Source organism: Schistocerca cancellata, chromosome 2 (assembly GCF_023864275.1).
Source record: "Schistocerca cancellata isolate TAMUIC-IGC-003103 chromosome 2, iqSchCanc2.1, whole genome shotgun sequence".
Lineage (NCBI taxonomy): Eukaryota > Metazoa > Arthropoda > Insecta > Orthoptera > Acrididae > Schistocerca > Schistocerca cancellata.
This window is the reverse complement of record NC_064627.1, coordinates 580,338,126-580,355,165: the sequence shown is the minus strand read 5'-3', so window position 1 is coordinate 580,355,165 and position 17,040 is coordinate 580,338,126. Positions and strand designations below refer to the sequence as shown.

The 17,040-nt window shown below is 40.2% G+C and overlaps 1 protein-coding gene across 1 annotated transcript in view; it reads left to right on the top strand.

Moving 5' to 3' along the window:
* LOC126162189 (rho guanine nucleotide exchange factor 7) overlaps positions 1-17,040 on the top strand; it is a gene marked incomplete in the record, with an annotated part of 149,487 nt that overhangs the window by 10,683 nt on the left and 121,764 nt on the right. Inside the window, 1 exon segment of the mRNA XM_049918516.1 lies at positions 16,680-16,768.

Sequence of the window (17,040 nt, the reverse complement as noted above, 5' to 3'; positions counted from 1 at the left end):
ATGCAGAAGAACTATGGTTCAAGTTTAAAAGGATAATTGACTGTGCGCTGGATAGATATGTACCCAGTAGAACAGTTCATAATGGAAGGGAACATCCATAGTATTCAATCACTGTAATAAAACTTATAAAGAAGCACAGATTACTGCTTAACAGGAGTAAAACAAAGCTTAGTATACACATATATTAGTGTTCCACAGAACTTTAGTGGATTTTGTGATCTGTAGTTAATAGAATATTATTGTTATTGCTTAGATAAATTTTGTAAAAAATATTGTAAACAACCACGAGTGAGCTGCCGTAGGAAAGTCAGTTCTGGGGCTCTGTGCGGCTGTTGTGGCAGATGGTTGCAATGAAGTGAATGCAGTGGCATGGGAATCAGGGAAACAAATGGGTCTCTTCCATGGTATTGCAGATTATGTTCAAGGGATAGGAAAATAGCGGAACTGGAAGGGAAGATTAGAGCCCTTCAGGCTGAACTGGATAGTGCTAGGAAGGAACTGATGAGATTAGGAGGGGAGGAGGGTGAAGGCAGGTGGGAAGTGGTAGCAAGGAACAGGGGCCACAGAAAGAGAACAGTATCAGAAAGTTTCATAATTGGCACAAACAATAGATTTGCCTTGCTACCTCAGTCAGCTAAGGAAGAGGCTCAAGTAGATGTACGTGTAGTCAGCACTCAACAGACTTTCCCTAGGAAATCAACTGTTGCAAAAAAAGTAGAAAGTAGGAGGAAAGTTCTGTTGTTAGGTGGTAGCCATGAAAGAGGTGTGGGCCAGATTTTGCAGGAAAAATTAGGTGACAGGTACCAGGTCACAAGTATTTTCAAGCCCAGTGCATGTCTTAGCCAACTGATAGAGAATGTAGGATCATTGTGCAAAAGTTTTGCAAAGCAGGATCATGTTGTGGTAGTGGGTGGAGCAGGAAACAGTACTGTTAGGTATCAGGGCTACAATATTGAGTGTGACCTGGTAAAAATAGCATCTGCAATGAACCATACAAATGTTGGCTTGGTTCCTGTTTTCATGCAGTACGACCGGCCCGAATTGAACAGCTTTGTCAGGAGGTTCAATATGGAGCTATATCAGCTGCTTCAGGTGGCTACTCTGTCAAGCATAGGTTTGGTTCCTTTTGATGGTATTGGTAGGTGGGACTTCACAAGACATGGCCTGCATCTCAATAGGAAAGGGAAGGGTTAACTGGCTGGGATGATAGCAAAATCTTTAAGAGGAGGCACTGAAAGTCATGGGAGTACTTTTTTAGGCCAAGATCAGTATCCAATCATCCTACATTGATTGAAATTAAGCTTAATGAAAGTTCAGACAGGCAGGTACTACTGATGTGAAAATATCACAAGATTCTCATAACAGTACAGTGAAAAATAATGTTAGTATGTCACAAGATTCACATAAAAGCACAGTAAAAAATAATGTTAATATATTGCACCAGAACATCAGGGGATTAAAAAAACAAAGTAGATGAGCTTCTTGTTTGTATAGAAGAATTAGAAACTGAGGGTGGAATGGATGTACTATGCCTGTCTGAACATCATATAGTCAGAAGTATGCAAATGGTAAATAAGCTTTCAGCACAAGTAAGTAGAGACACTATGGAGAGGAGCTGCCATATATGTTAAAATCAGTCACAGTGTGAAAAATTTGGAAATTAAAAAAATTTGCATAGAGCAACACATAGAAGCACGTGCATGTGAGCTTAAACTATAATTGTAGCCGTGTATAGGACCCCCACAGGGAAATTTTCAACTACTTTTGCAAAACTTGGATTCTTTGTTGTGCTACCTGTCAGACAAAGGAAAGCAAATTATTGTTTGTGGGGATTTCAATGTAGATTTTCTGAAAGTCAGACAGAAAGCTTGACCTTGAAGTATTACTTGGTTCTTTCAATTTGACATAAGTTATTGATTTTCCTACTCGGGTGGTACAGGAAAGCACCATACTGATAGATAACATTTTCATAGACCAAGATAAATTCAATCACATAAAAACTTTTCCTGTTAAGAATGGTCTGTCTGATCACGATGCACAGCTAGTTACAGTATATGATATAGCTCCATACAGTAATGCAAAACAGTCCTCCAAAATAGCGTGTTCCATTAACGATTTAACACTTCAAAATTTTAGGGAAAGCTTGCGACTGTTAGACTGGGATGAGGTGTACAGGGAACATGATGCTAATTTAAAATTTAACCTATTTCATGATACCTCTGTGAGTATATTTGAAAACAGTTTCCCTAAGAAAACAGTGAAATATAACTGTAAGAAACCATGTGAAAAGCCATGCCTTAGTAAAGGGATAAAAATATCTTGTACACAGAAAAGGGAAATGTAACTTATATCTAGGAGGAGTAATAATCCCGAAACAATGAAACGTTATAAAAACTACTGCACTGTATTAAGAAAAGTTATTAAAAAGTCCAGAAGTATGTGCATTATGTCTGAGATTATCACATCTGATAATAAAATTAAAACAATTTGGAATACTGTGAAAAGGGAAACAGGGCAACCGAGAGCACAGGAAGACTGTGTTACTATCAAATACAATGAAAAGTTTGTTAACAAGAAGTCAGAAGTAGAAAACATTTTTAATAATGAAACTTCCTGGTAGATTAAAACTGTGTGCCCGACTGAGACTCGAACTCGGGACCTTTGCCTTTCGTGGGCAAGTGCTCTACCATCTGAGCTACCGAAGCACGACTCACGCCCGGTCCTCACAGCTCTACTTCTGCCAGTATCTCGTCTCCTACCTTCCAAACTTTACAGAAGCTCTCCTGCGAACCTTGCAGAACTAGCACTCCTGAAAGAAAGGATACAGCGGAGACATGGCGTAGCCACAGCCTGGGGGATGTATCCAGAATGACATTTTCACTCTGCAGCGGTGTGTGTGCTGATATGAAAATTCCTGGCAGATTAAAAGTGTGTGCCCGACCGAGACTCGAACTCGGGACCTTTGCCTTTCACGGGCAAGTGCTCTACCATCTGAGCTACCGAAGCACGACTCACGCCCGGTCCTCACAGCTCTACTTCTGCCAGTATCTCGTCTCCTACCTTCCAAACTTTACAGAAGCTGTCCTGCGAACCTTGCAGAACTAACACTCCTGAAAGAAAGGATACAGCGGAGACATGGCGTAGCCACAGCCTGGGGGATGTTTCCAGAATGACATTTTCACTCTGCAGCGGAGTGTGCGCTGATATGAAACTTCCTGGCAGATTAAAACTGTGTGCCCGACCGAGACTCGAACTCGGGACCTTTGCCTTTGCGGGCAAGTGCTCTACATCCCCCAGGCTGTGGCTAAGCTATGTCTCCGCAATATCCTTTCTTTCAGGAGTGCTAGTTCTGCAAGGTTCGCAGGAGAGCTTCTGTAAAGTTTGGAAGGTAGGAGACGAGATACTGGCAGAAGTAGAGCTGTGAGGACCGGGCGTGAGTCGTGCTTCGGTAGCTCAGATGGTAGAGCACTTGCCCACGAAAGGCAAAGGTCCCGAGTTCGAGTCTCAGTCGGGCACACAGTTTTAATCTACCAGGAAGTTTCATTATTAAAAATGTTTTCTACTTCTGACTTCTTGTTAACAAACTTTTCATTGTATTTGATAGTAACACAGTCTTCCTGTGCTCTCGGTTGCCCTGTTTCCCTTTTCACAGTATTCCAAATTGTTTTAATTTTATTATCAGATGTGATAATCTCAGACATAATGCACATACTTCTGGACTTTTTAATAACTTTTCTTAATACAGTGCAGTAGTTTTTATAACGTTTCATTGTTTCGGGATTATTACTCCTCCTAGATATAAGTTACATTTCCCTTTTCTGTGTACAAGATATTTTTATCCCTTTACTAAGGCATGGCTTTTCACATGGTTTCTTACAGTTATATTTCACTGTTTTCTTAGGGAAACTGTTTTCAAATATACTCACAGAGGTATCATGAAATAGGTTAAATTTTAAATTAGCATCATGTTCCCTGTACACCTCATCCCAGTCTAACAGTCGCAAGCTTTCCCTAAAATTTTGAAGTGTTAAATCGTTAATGGAACACGCTATTTTGGAGGACTGTTTTGCATTACTGTATGGAGCTATATCATATACTGTAACTAGCTGTGCATCGTGATCAGACAGACCATTCTTAACAGGAAAAGTTTTTATGTGATTGAATTTATCTTGGTCTATGAAAATGTTATCTATCAGTATGGTGCTTTCCTGTACCACCCGAGTAGGAAAATCAATAACTTATGTCAAATTGAAAGAACCAAGTAATACTTCAAGGTCAAGCTTTCTGTCTGACTTTCAGAAAATCTACATTGAAATCCCCACAAACAATAATTTGCTTTCCTTTGTCTGACAGGTAGCACAACAAAGAATCCAAGTTTTGCAAAAGTAGTTGAAAATTTCCCTGTGGGGGTCCTATACACGGCTACAATTATAGTTTAAGCTCACATGCACGTGCTTCTATGTGTTGCTCTATGCAAATTTTTTTAATTTCCAAATTTTTCACACTGTGACTGATTTTAACATATATGGCAGCTCCTCTCCATAGTGTCTCTACTTACTTGTGCTGAAAGCTTATTTACCATTTGCATACTTCTGACTATATGATGTTCAGACAGGCATAGTACATCCATTCCACCCTCAGTTTCTAATTCTTCTATACAAACAAGAAGCTCATCTACTTTGTTTTTTTAATCCCCTGATGTTCTGGTGCAATATATTAACATTATTTTTTACTGTGCTTTTATGTGAATCTTGTGACATACTAACATTATTTTTCACTGTACTGTTATGAGAATCTTGTGATATTTTCACATCAGTAGTACCTGCCTGTCTGAACTTTCATTAAGCTTAATTTCAATCAATGTAGGATGATTGGATACTGATCTTGGCCTAAAAAAGTACTCCCATGACTTTCAGTGCCTCCTCTTAAAGATTTTGCTATCATCCCAGCCAGTTAACCCTTCCCTTTCCTATTGAGATGCAGGCCATGTCTTGTGAAGTCCCACCTACCAATACCATCAAAAGGAACCAAACCTATGCTTGACAGAGTAGCCACCTGAAGCAGCTGATATAGCTCCATATTGAACCTCCTGACAAAGCTGTTCAATTCGGGCCGGTCGTACTGCATGAAAACAGGAACCAAGCCAACATTTGTATGGTTCATTGCAGATGCTATTTTTACCAGGTCACACTCAATATTGTAGCCCTGATACCTAACAGTACTGTTTCCTGCTCCACCCACTACCACAACATGATCCTGCTTTGCAAAACTTTTGCACAATGATCCTACATTCTCTATCAGTTGGCTAAGACATGCACTGGGCTTGAAAATACTTGTGACCTGGTACCTGTCACCTAATTTTTCCTGCAAAATCTGGCCCACACCTCTTTCATGGCTACCACCTAACAACAGAACTTTCCTCCTACTTTCTACTTTTTTTGCAACAGTTGATTTCCTAGGGAAAGTCTGTTGAGTGCTGACTACACGTACATCTACTTGAGCCTCTTCCTTAGCTGACTGAGGTAGCAAGGCAAATCTATTGTTTGTGCCAATTATGAAACTTTCTGATACTGTTCTCTTTCTGTGGCCCCTGTTCCTTGCTACCACTTCCCACCTGCCTTCACCCTCCTCCCCTCCTAATCTCATCAGTTCCTTCCTAGCACTATCCAGTTCAGCCTGAAGGGCTCTAATCTTCCCTTCCAGTTCCGCTATTTTCCTATCCCTTGAACATAATCTGCAATACCATGGAAGAGACCCATTTGTTTCCCTGATTCCCATGCCACTGCATTCACTTCATTGCAACCATCTGCCACAACAGCCGCACAGAGCCCCAGAACTGACTTTCCTACGGCAGCTCACTCGTGGTTGTTTACAATATTTTTTACAAAATTTATCTAAGCAATAACAATAATATTCTATTAACTACAGATCACAAAATCCACTAAAGTTCTGTGGAACACTAATATATGTGTATACTAAGCTTTGTTTTACTCCTGTTAAGCAGTAATCTGTGCTTCTTTATAAGTTTTATTACAGTGATTGAATACTATGGATGTTCCCTTCCATTATGAACTGTTCTACTGGGTACATATCTATCCAGCGCACAGTCAATTATCCTTTTAAACTTGAACCATAGTTCTTCTGCATGCTCCTACCCTGTTCTGAAAGTTTCAAGTTCCTCATTGAGATATGACATTACTTAGTTTTTTTATCTAATTTATTGAACATATGAAACTTTCTGCATGTTTTAGTTGTCCTTTGTACTTTGGTAATGATTGTTGCCACAACCGCACCATTGTGAGCCACCTCCCATAACAGTGGCCCAAGAGAGGAGTCATGATCATATTTTGCATACAGCATCTCCTCTCCAACTCCAACAGCTTCCATTGTTGCTTCTTGTAAGGAAGCAATTGTGTATGCCCCCATGGTGTGTGCCACGTCCTTGGATCTGTCTCGTCCTATACTTTACACCAAAATATTCTGTTGATCCTATGGTTTTCTCTGCCTGTTCCTGGCCTTCTTGATGCTTTTCTGGGTCTGGAAGTGGTTTACATTGATGGTACTGGCATTGATGGACCATATTGTTTTCCCTATACACATGCAAGGTGCAGTGAAGTATGCTCCCTGCTGAATGGATGCAGTGTATTCACTGCAGAATTGATGGCCATTGTTCAAGCCCTCAGTCATGTTTGTTCTTGCACTGGCGAGACATTCTTAACCGGCAGTGATTCCCTAAGTAGCGCTCAGGTTATTGACCACTGCTACCATTGACACTTGTTGATTGTTAATATCCAGGATCTACTTTCTTACCTCCATCAAACTGGACAGTTGGTCATCTTTGTCTGGACCCTAGGTTATTTTGGGATAGCAGGGAACAAACATGGTGATTTGTTGGCCATTTGGCTACCATGATACTGACTTTGGAGATGGGAGCTCAATAACAAGACCTTCGGTCAGCTCTACATTGTTAGTTGTTGGAGGCTTGGAACACTGATAGATGGGCCCTGGTTTCTCTGTACAAATAGCAAGCAATAATGCTTAACACTACCATATTGTAGTCTTCCTCCCCTGCTTCTCACAGACAACATACTGTTCTGTCGGTTTCACATTGGGTGCAATTGGCTGATCCATATCCACATCCTGTGACAAGAGGACCCTCCCCACTGTTGGTGTGGTGCCCTCGTGATGGTGGACCACTTCCTTGTGGTACGCTCCAATTTGGCTGCCTAACAATGAAACCTGGCTGGCACACTGCTTCTGGTGCTAGCGAGCAACAACAAAGTGGTTGATCAGGTTTAATGTTTTATTCTTGGCGAAGGTTTTTACTCCTCTCTGTGAGGTTGAGCACACTGGCCTCATTGACCTCTTGAGGTACTGGAAGGGTGCCCCCTTCACCTACTTCTGTCCCAGGGGCCGATGTCTACCTTTGCTTGGTTGTCTGGCCTGGCTGTTGCACTTTGCACCTTTTTAATTCTCATTCTTTCACATCTGCCATTCATTTGCTGTCTTGTCATATTGTTTTCTTTCCTGAGGTTTTATTACTTGTCCATGTTGCTAGTTTTATTGTGGTAATGGAGGGCCAGGAAACATTGGTCGGATGCCTGTGGTGCATCTCCTGTTGCATAACATGCCCATTGGGCCTCTAGCTGCTTTCTGGATGGAGCAACTTGTCAGCCTTCCCCCTCTTACCTCTCTCTCACCCCTCTCTCACTTCTGCTTGCTTCTAGCAGGTTCATCTGGATTTGCTTCCTCTGCCCTTCCTCTCTGGATACTCTTCCAGTCTTTCCGGAAATGGGATTTAGGGAGTGATGTTCTTGTAGTTTGCCCCTTTAATGACATCAGTCCAATCCAATCCTATCCTGCTTTACCCAAAAAAGAGAGGCAGAGGTACTAGCATCCAGGAGGGTTACCCACACATTTGGTGAGAACTGATTCCTCGTATCTCCTCTCAGTGCATCTAACTGCTTCTGAAGAACTCTGTCTGCCTGCACTTGTACCATCTGATTCTCTAAGGACTGAACTGTCTCTGCAGTGGTAATCTCCTCAACCCCCACCCCCACCCCTCAGGCCCTCAGTTTGTTTATTTCAGTCCCTGTGTCTACAACAAAAGGAAAAATTGACTGGGGAAGGAACCAACACCACATTCATAATTGTTGCTACTGAATACAGCTCATTCCTACAGCTGAGTATTAATCATGGGTGTATCCCCTAAATTCACTGGTGTAATATCCAGGCCTCCTGTTTAGGTGGCCTGTATGTAGTGACTCTGGTTTAGCAGCAATGACATTCACAGTATTTCCATTGCCACTGCATAGACAAGGCATTGATAGTGTCTTGCTTCTAGCATACATTACGTATGACCAGAATTCGAATTTCTGTAAAACATCATCAATCTAGGGGTTTTTGCATTCATTTAAATTTTGTATGCTGTATTTAATTTTTTCTGCAACAGTGTTCTAACCTGTTTTGTGTACCATGGGTATCAACTCCATCATTTGTTAATTTATTTGGTATACATATCTAAATTACTGTAGATACTGTTTCTTCAAATTTAAGGCACATCTGGTCTACATTGTTAATTTTGAAGGAGAGAGGATCACACCCAGTGGGTGGCTTCCCCTTGGTGGATCCAGTTTGCTGCCCAGAACTGTGCAGGGCTAGCTGATGACGTATAGACCAGTGTCTTCACCTACTTGATGATGCTGTTTGATGAGGTTATAGCTGCTTGGCCACAAATTCAGCTGATAAGTGATTTAGAGACTGCACCAGCTGAATACACTGTGCTAAAGGAATCTGCCACTACTGGCTGAGGTGGGAGCCTATATACTCACTCTGGTCAGGTGTGTTATGACAGGAGGTAGACTCCTGTCACATTTTTGCCTCTGGAAACACTATGCCTTGCGACAGCTTGTTGCACCCTAGTTCACTGCCAGCCGTAGAACACTGCCTTGTTGAATGTTATGCTGGTATTACTGTAGCACAGAGTTATGTAGGTGTCTGGCCAGCATATCCCTTTGCTGTTTATGACGGCCTGCCTGTGGGTGATGCCACAACAGCTCAACATCCTACTACACTGTGTTGACCGTAGGTATAGGGTGACACACAGAAGATGGTCAGTTTTGAACTGCATAGTATTGAGAGTGCTGTGGTGGAAGAAGATAATGGTAGGGTAGCCTTCTCCAGGCAAGACGTCATTTCGGCTACAGTGGAGCAGTGGGACGTGTAACATTGTTTGTTCATATATGACAATTTTGTTACATCACACACTGTGAACACTTCAGTCGCAGTTGTTCGAAGTGTGTTTCCTAATTAGATTATCTCGCGTTTTGACAATTTGACCTCCAGACTTATGAGTGTGTGATTTTTTTTCTGTGGGTTTACCTCAAAAGCAGTGTCTCTGAGCACAAGCTGTGACATTTGGACCAGTTCAAGAACACAGTCATTCACGAAATTGCTGCCATCCCTAGGGAGCCATTGGTCCATGTGATGGGGGATTTGGACAAGAGACTTTAATCGTGCATGTGTAATGATGCACATCACCTTGATGACACTATTTTTCCAAATAAGTCTGACCTACATTAAATAACAAGTAATGGGCTTTAATTTAATGTCAGTAAACATACATTAATTTTAAAAGTAATCAAGTAGTCTTTTTAAAAATCACCCATCTCCTGTATATCACCCTGTACTTCAGTTATCTTTTCCTTGTGCACTATTTGATTGTTGTTATTTTACTTTATCATTGGCTTTCATTGGTTTTCTATGCCAAACAGACTGGTACATGGGGAGTTAATTCAGGCCTACTGTTATTGAATAATCCATTCGTCTGTTTTTTGATGATATTTAACTCACGTGATTAATTTCAAAACTATACAGTTTCATCTTCAGACATGCTTGTGACAGTCCAACTCAGCCAAAATATTGAAGTACATAAGTTATCCAAAATGTAACCACATCAAAAATCGTTAGTGCTACCTACAGTAAACATAGAATATGCCAGTTCTTGTGTAGACCCATTTTGAAGATCGAACATACAGTAACAAAAGTTAATGTACCTAAAGACTGCCAAAAGCATATCTGCAGGTGAAACTGTAGGGTGTCAAAATCGATCATGTCAATTAAGTATCATCAGTAAAACAACTGAATGATTATCTAACAACAGTGTATTAATGACTTACAGCGTGAGTGACCCCACAGTTTCATATATAAAGATGAATGTCAAAATATACAGGGAGCACAGAGCAAAGAATGGAAAAACAATATGGCTTGCTCCCTCCCTCTGTAACTAAGCCTTCATATATGCAAACAAAGGTGCCTGCTAAAGTTGGTTGCAAGGCATCTGGAGAAGATAGAAAAAAGAGGGATGCATAGAGAATAGAAAACCAGAAATGAGTAAGAGAGGGCAACGAGAGCAGTAACTGAATCCTTAGATACCACGTTGTGTACTCACAACCAAATTGTCACCTTTCAGCTTAATCTATACCTTGAGCTACACTACATATCAGTGTATCACCACTACTTATGTTCCAAAAATAATACACAAAGAAATTTCTTAGCATTCTCTTCTCTTCCTGTTTGACATGTAAGGCATCACATGACTTACTTGACTTAATTTCTTTGGCACCTATGGAGGCATAGGGCATCCCAGAGAACTTGTCATTCATCTCTGTTTTTTGCGATTTCCTTAAATTCTGCCCACGTTTTGCCAACTCTGCTTGCGTCCCCTTTCACCACCCTCCCCCCACAAACTTCTAGGACTGCCTCTCTTCATTGTTCCTTTGGTATTCCATTCCAGTGCCTTCTTTTCGATTACTGCATTTGGCTTTCTCAGTATTTGCCCCAGCCATCTCCTCTTTCTCTCATGTATCTGTCCTTCTATAGGTGTCTGGTTTGTTTTCCTCCAGATATCCTTGCTACTTTATTTTTTTCTTTCCATCAGATATTCATCATGCACCAGACACACCTGTTCATGACTGTGACTGTGATATTATATTTGTATTAAACATACAAATTTTAGTTTTGCAAGTTATGTTTCTGTTTCTCCATATTGGATACAATTGCATGAAGACAGCATTTGCATTCGTTACATGGTTCTTCACATCCTCTCCGGCTCCACCATCTCAATGAGTCTAATTTAACTTTCATATCTGCCAACTTTGGAGCTGCTGTCAGTGAAATCCAAGTTCCCCAGACGCTCATGGATCTCCCATTGGATTTCGCACCTTCTGCTTGCTGTGACTTCTCATAACTGAATCAAAAGAGAAGTAGGAAGTGTATTTGTGACAAAGTACAACCCTGATAGACTCCGGTTGTTACCTCTATTGGATCTGTGAGATTTGTAGCCATCATACAGACCCTTGATGATAATTAGAATGTTCTGGGGTACACCATACTTCTTTAACACCTGCCACAGCACTTGATGTTTCACACAATCAAAGGCCTTTGCAGAATTAATGAATGCCAGGTACATGGTTGCCTGGAATTATTTGCTTTGCTGTAATATGATTCTAAGGGTATTAATAAGATCAACACAAATGTGTTGTGCATGAGACTGGCTTGTTTTTTTTTACACATTTGATTTTCAACTGAGTCTTTAATCCTCTTTAAAATAACTCTGGTGAGGACCTTACTGGACGCTGACAGCAATGTATTAGCATACCAGTTTGGAAGATTTACCACCAATTCACTTTTCCACTCCTTTGAGGATCTCTCATCCAGCCAAATATGCTGCAGCAAGGGATGGAGCATTTTAGCAGTACTTCCAATATCGGTTTTTAAGATTTCTGGTGCTATATTGTCTACATCTGGTGTCTGTGCATTTTTTTAGGCTTCTCAAAGTCCATTGTGGTACACTACAGATTTATATCTTGATCTGCTTTGACTTCCTCTGGAACATCCCTCACCTCTTCTTCTTAGTTGTCTTTACAAACAACTCCTTGAAATGCTCCTCCCATCTGCATCCTTGTTTTTAAATCGTCTTTCACATACAAAGTTCTTCATTGAGAATTGTTTGTTGATATTGTATTTCTCCATTATTTTTCCCAGATGCTAACATAATGCTATTTCCGTATTTTGTGTAAAGCTTTGAAAAGTATATGACCCTTACAGGATTCGAATATGTGACCTCTTTATATATGGTTGGATTAGCTCTCTGTTGCACTACTGAACACCTTCTGGAAGGAATATCTCTGCCGAATGTCTTCTACGCAGAAAATTAGCACTAAGTTTTGCCAAGAATAATTTCATTGTGCTGTGGGTAGTAGCTCATGACTGAAAGTTGACAATCTAGTTATAGTTTATGGACCCATTTGCAAAAGTTCTACAATTCCTTAGTTTTGAGCTAGTTTAATGATGTTGCAGGGAGCAGGAAAAAGAATGACATTGTTGCACATACCGCTGCTCTAGATTGGTGGAGCATAAGTGCATCAACTTTTGCTAAGCTTCCACTATGAGCGTCTACAAAATTCCTTTCTGTTATCACTTAAAAGTTTTAATGCATTTTCTAACACTAAACAGCAAAACTGTTCACAGGGAAAGTACGTAAAAACCTCATAACTTCAGCTAATGCTTCTATAACAAACATATGGCTTTGTCTTATCAGAGTCTGTGACGTCAGTCGATAACAGATCGTTTTCGATCATGTGACCAGAGCTTCATATTTAATGATTTTTAAACTTTAATTGTATAAAAATAACATATTTTTATGAGAATATTGACTGTCAGTGGTATTTAAATGTTATAAAGAATCAGAAAACAACAATCTGAACCATATTTTTAACAAAGGAAAATAGCCTGTTATCCTGTGATATGGCACATTGTCACCCATAAAAAATCCAACATTGTTTGGGAACATGAAGTCCATGAATGGCTGCAAATGATCTCCAAGTAGCCGAACATAACCATTTCTAGTCAATGATCGGTTCATTTGGGCCAGAAGAACCAGTCAATTCCCTGTAAACATAGCCCCACACCATTACGGAGCCACCACCAGCTTGCACAAAACCTTGCTGACAACTTGGGCTCAGGACTTCTTGGCATCTGCACCACTCTTGAACCCTATTATCAGTTCGTACCAACTGAAATAGGTGGACTCATCTGACCAGGCTAAAGTTTTCCAGTCATCTATAGTCTAGCTGATTTGGTCGTGAGTCCAGCAGAGATGCTGCAGGTGATACCATGCTGTTGGCAAAGGCACTCACATTGGTCATCTGCTACCATAGCCCATTAATGCTAAATTTCACTGCACGGTCCAAACGGATATGTTCATCATACGATTCACATTTATTTTTGTGGTTATTTCACACGGTGTTGCTTGTCTATTAGCACTGACAACTCCATGTAAATTCCACTGCTCTTAGTCGTTAAGTAAAGGCTGCCTGAAACTTGGCATTCTCAGCACACAATGTGGAATTTGGAATACTGAATTCCCTAATGATTTCCAAAATGGAATGTCCCATGCGTCTAGCTCTAACCACCATTCCATGTTCAAAGACTGTTAATTCCCTTCATGAGGCCATAATCATGTCAGACACCTTTTCACATGAATCACCTGAATACAAATGGAGCTCCACCAGTGCACTGCCATTCCATACCTTGTGTATGCAATACTACCACCACCACCTGTTTAGCAGTAAAGAGACGCAGCAACTCACAGTTTGTCTCCATTCTCACAGCCTTTTGTTTTGCGGTCAACAGACATGGCACCTAATGGGCACAAACATGGGTCATAAGGAGATAATCGTAAATAACTGCACAGGTACTGTCATATGAAATTCTTAAAACTTCACTAAAGTTACATAATGTTGTCTGCTGATCTTCATGAATAATCATAGCAGCTGTGGTGGTGTTGACTTGAGTCACAGCAGAAACCAAAACATGAAGTTCACCTTCCTTAACAAACAAGTCGGCCTTCTTTGAAGCCCTTGAACTACCTAAACACTTTTGCACGAGGTAATGCATCTTCACTATATGCTTGCTGCAGTTTTTTTGTAAGTTTCAGTGACTGTATGATTTAAACGAATGCAGAATTTCTTTGTGCCTTACTGCTCCTCTCACTTAACCTCCATTGTTTGGTATGTGAAATGCAAAGAGCATCTACAAAATAGAGCTTTACTACCAGACTGCCAATAAGAGAGTGCTGCCACCTATGGACATTATATATAAAAACCCGCTCTTTTCAAATATTCATTGTATATATAGGAAACCATTGTGAAAGATACAGAAACACCAGTATGTCTTTGTCGATCAGCCCTTGTACATTCAATATCCTCCTTAAGTCCTGTTTAATATGGTCCCACACTGCTGAGCGGTAGTCTAGGGTTGAATGCATGAGTGTTTTGTAAACAGAATCCATTGTAGACAAATTATTTTACCAATGAACCAAAGTGTGCCTCCTGCTATGTCAACAACTGAACCTTCATATTCCCACAAATTGTTACATTCAGATATTGCATGAGATGACTTATCATTACTATAGTCCCAGAATAGTACATTTTTACATTTTGTGTAATACACAATTTTACATTTCTGAATATTAATCCAAGTTGTCAATCTTTTCACTACTTTGTAAATAATTTAGGAGTAAAGGAGACCACTTGCTGAGTAGGAGAAGCATTGAATTGTCAACTGGCACACATGGACAAAGAATGAAACACATACGTGCACAAGTGCGCGCTCACGCATGTGTGTTCGCTCACACACACACACACACACACACACACACACACACACACACACACTACTGCAGTTAAGTGGCTGCCTCATAACCCATACCATTGGGAGCTATACTTGCTACACATCCTTCACTCCTGTACTCTCCTTGCCTCAGTCTCCACTAATCCACTGCCCCTTCTCCTTCCTCTGTCCTGTGTCCCCTCCCAATACACTCCTCCACGCAGTCATCATTATGCACGACATATACTTGTCAGGCACAATGCAAGTGTGTTGCATCTCTATCCTGTGCACCTGCTGCCTCTCCCTCCTGCATTCATATCTCACAAATCTGCTGCCTTCCTCCCAGCCATCAACCACCCTCCCCTTCCTCTTTTCTCACTCTTTCCACTGTACCCAACACAACCGGTCACCCCAGTCCACCTGTCAAACTGCTGTCACAATATAGCAACTAAGGTGTGTGGGAGGCATCCTAAAGCTAGCGAAGTTTTCATTTCTTTTTGTGTGCTTGTCGATGACTCAGTACTTCTGTCTAGTGAGTTGTCTCATACATTCCTAAACTATTTACATTCTTCCAGGTCTTTCCTTCCATATAGGTCACAGAGAGTTGAATTTGTACAGTTTTGAAATTCCCGCGTTGTCTGACCTGCCAAAATTGATAGGTAGGAGATTTTTAGTATGGTATCAGGGTACCAGACTCATCCTTTTTTCTGAGAGTGGTGAGGTAGTGGTTATTGCAGTGGACTTGAATTTACCAGTACGGTGGTTCAAATCCTCATTCTGCCTTCCAGATGTAAGGTTCTTTTCGTAAACTGCTTGAGGCAAAGGCTGAGACAGTTTGTTGGAAAAGGACATGGCTGATTTCCTTCCCCATTCTTCTCCAATCTAATCAAACACTCTGTGATTATTACAAAATGAATTGACTAATATTATGTCATAAAAATAAGTGAAAGATTGATACCCCACAAAATGGAGTGATCCACTGATACACTGTACCTTACATTTTGCACCTACATATGGTTCAGACTACTTATGTATTCTGGTGCAAAGATATTCAACAAGCTCCCATCTAACAATAAGCAATTAATTGAGGACCCTAACATTTCAGAGGAAAATTAAAAACATACCTCACTAGCCACTCTTTCTACAAATAATTGGAATATCTAGATTCAGGGATCAAAATGTCCAGTTAACTACATGGGTACTACCAGTGTTCATGGCAAAGTTTTGTGAAAAGTGGTAATATACTGTTAATAGGACTCAACATTTACAGTGAGTTTGTTACATATTTGAATAATTCTTTTATCAAAATTATGTGGAATGAGTCAGTTTACAAGCTGCGTATCCATGATTAGTGTTAACATTTATGAACACATTATCTTTTAGCCCTACTTCTGCTACTACTCTTAAAAACAAGCTTTTCAGAGTATCAGCTCTCTTTCTAAACTACTTGATTAAATGTAGCTTGCATAAGCACGAAGAGCACTGAGCAGTACTGTGATAGTTTATTGTTTGTATAACAACACAGATTAAGCTTCAACAATTTTCTTTTTATTGTTAATGTGTACCTTGACTCATTCCACGTTGCTGAAGGTTTTGCTGGTTGATGAGATACAATGAATGGATGAATAAATGAATTGTACATTATACTTTCACAGTGTAATGTATCATATTGGAAAATCTTAACCTGAGATCTGTGACCATTTTCTTTCACTTTTCTGAACTCAGCACATCATTTATTATGGACTCACACTGACTCAGTTTATCAGACAGACATATAGGAAGACAGCAATATAATCTCGGTTCTGACATCATCCATTGTGTGTAATAAACTATTAGCAGAGACATCATTTGTTATATTTAGACAACTTCAAAAGACATCCCAAAGTTACATACTTGTACATACTTGATCTAAGCAAGAAAGTAAGCACTGCTTTATCTTACTTCCACAGATATGATATGTTTTGCAGCTGTAGTTAACCTTTATTTTAAATTTTCAATATTTTCAGGAAGGTTGATGGAATTGAAAATGCTGTAAACACTGTGAAAGAAGCAGCTGCATTGCCACTACCACAATTTTCCAATTTAAATAAGTCAAGTAAGTACTGCATATCTTTCCCATTATTCACATTTGGTCTCAAGGAGCAGCTGAATGATTGTTAAATGGAGATAAAAGCATCTGTATGCAATTTATAGAAAACTGATGTACACATAATGAACCTTCCACTCCATAGTGAAGAGAGCACTGTTTTCAAACTTCCAGATTGGTTAACATAGTGTGCCAGACTAAGGTGGAATCCAAATACATGTCTTAGCCCAAATCTGGCACAAAATTTAATATGCCAAAAAGTTGAACGAAAGTTCATACTG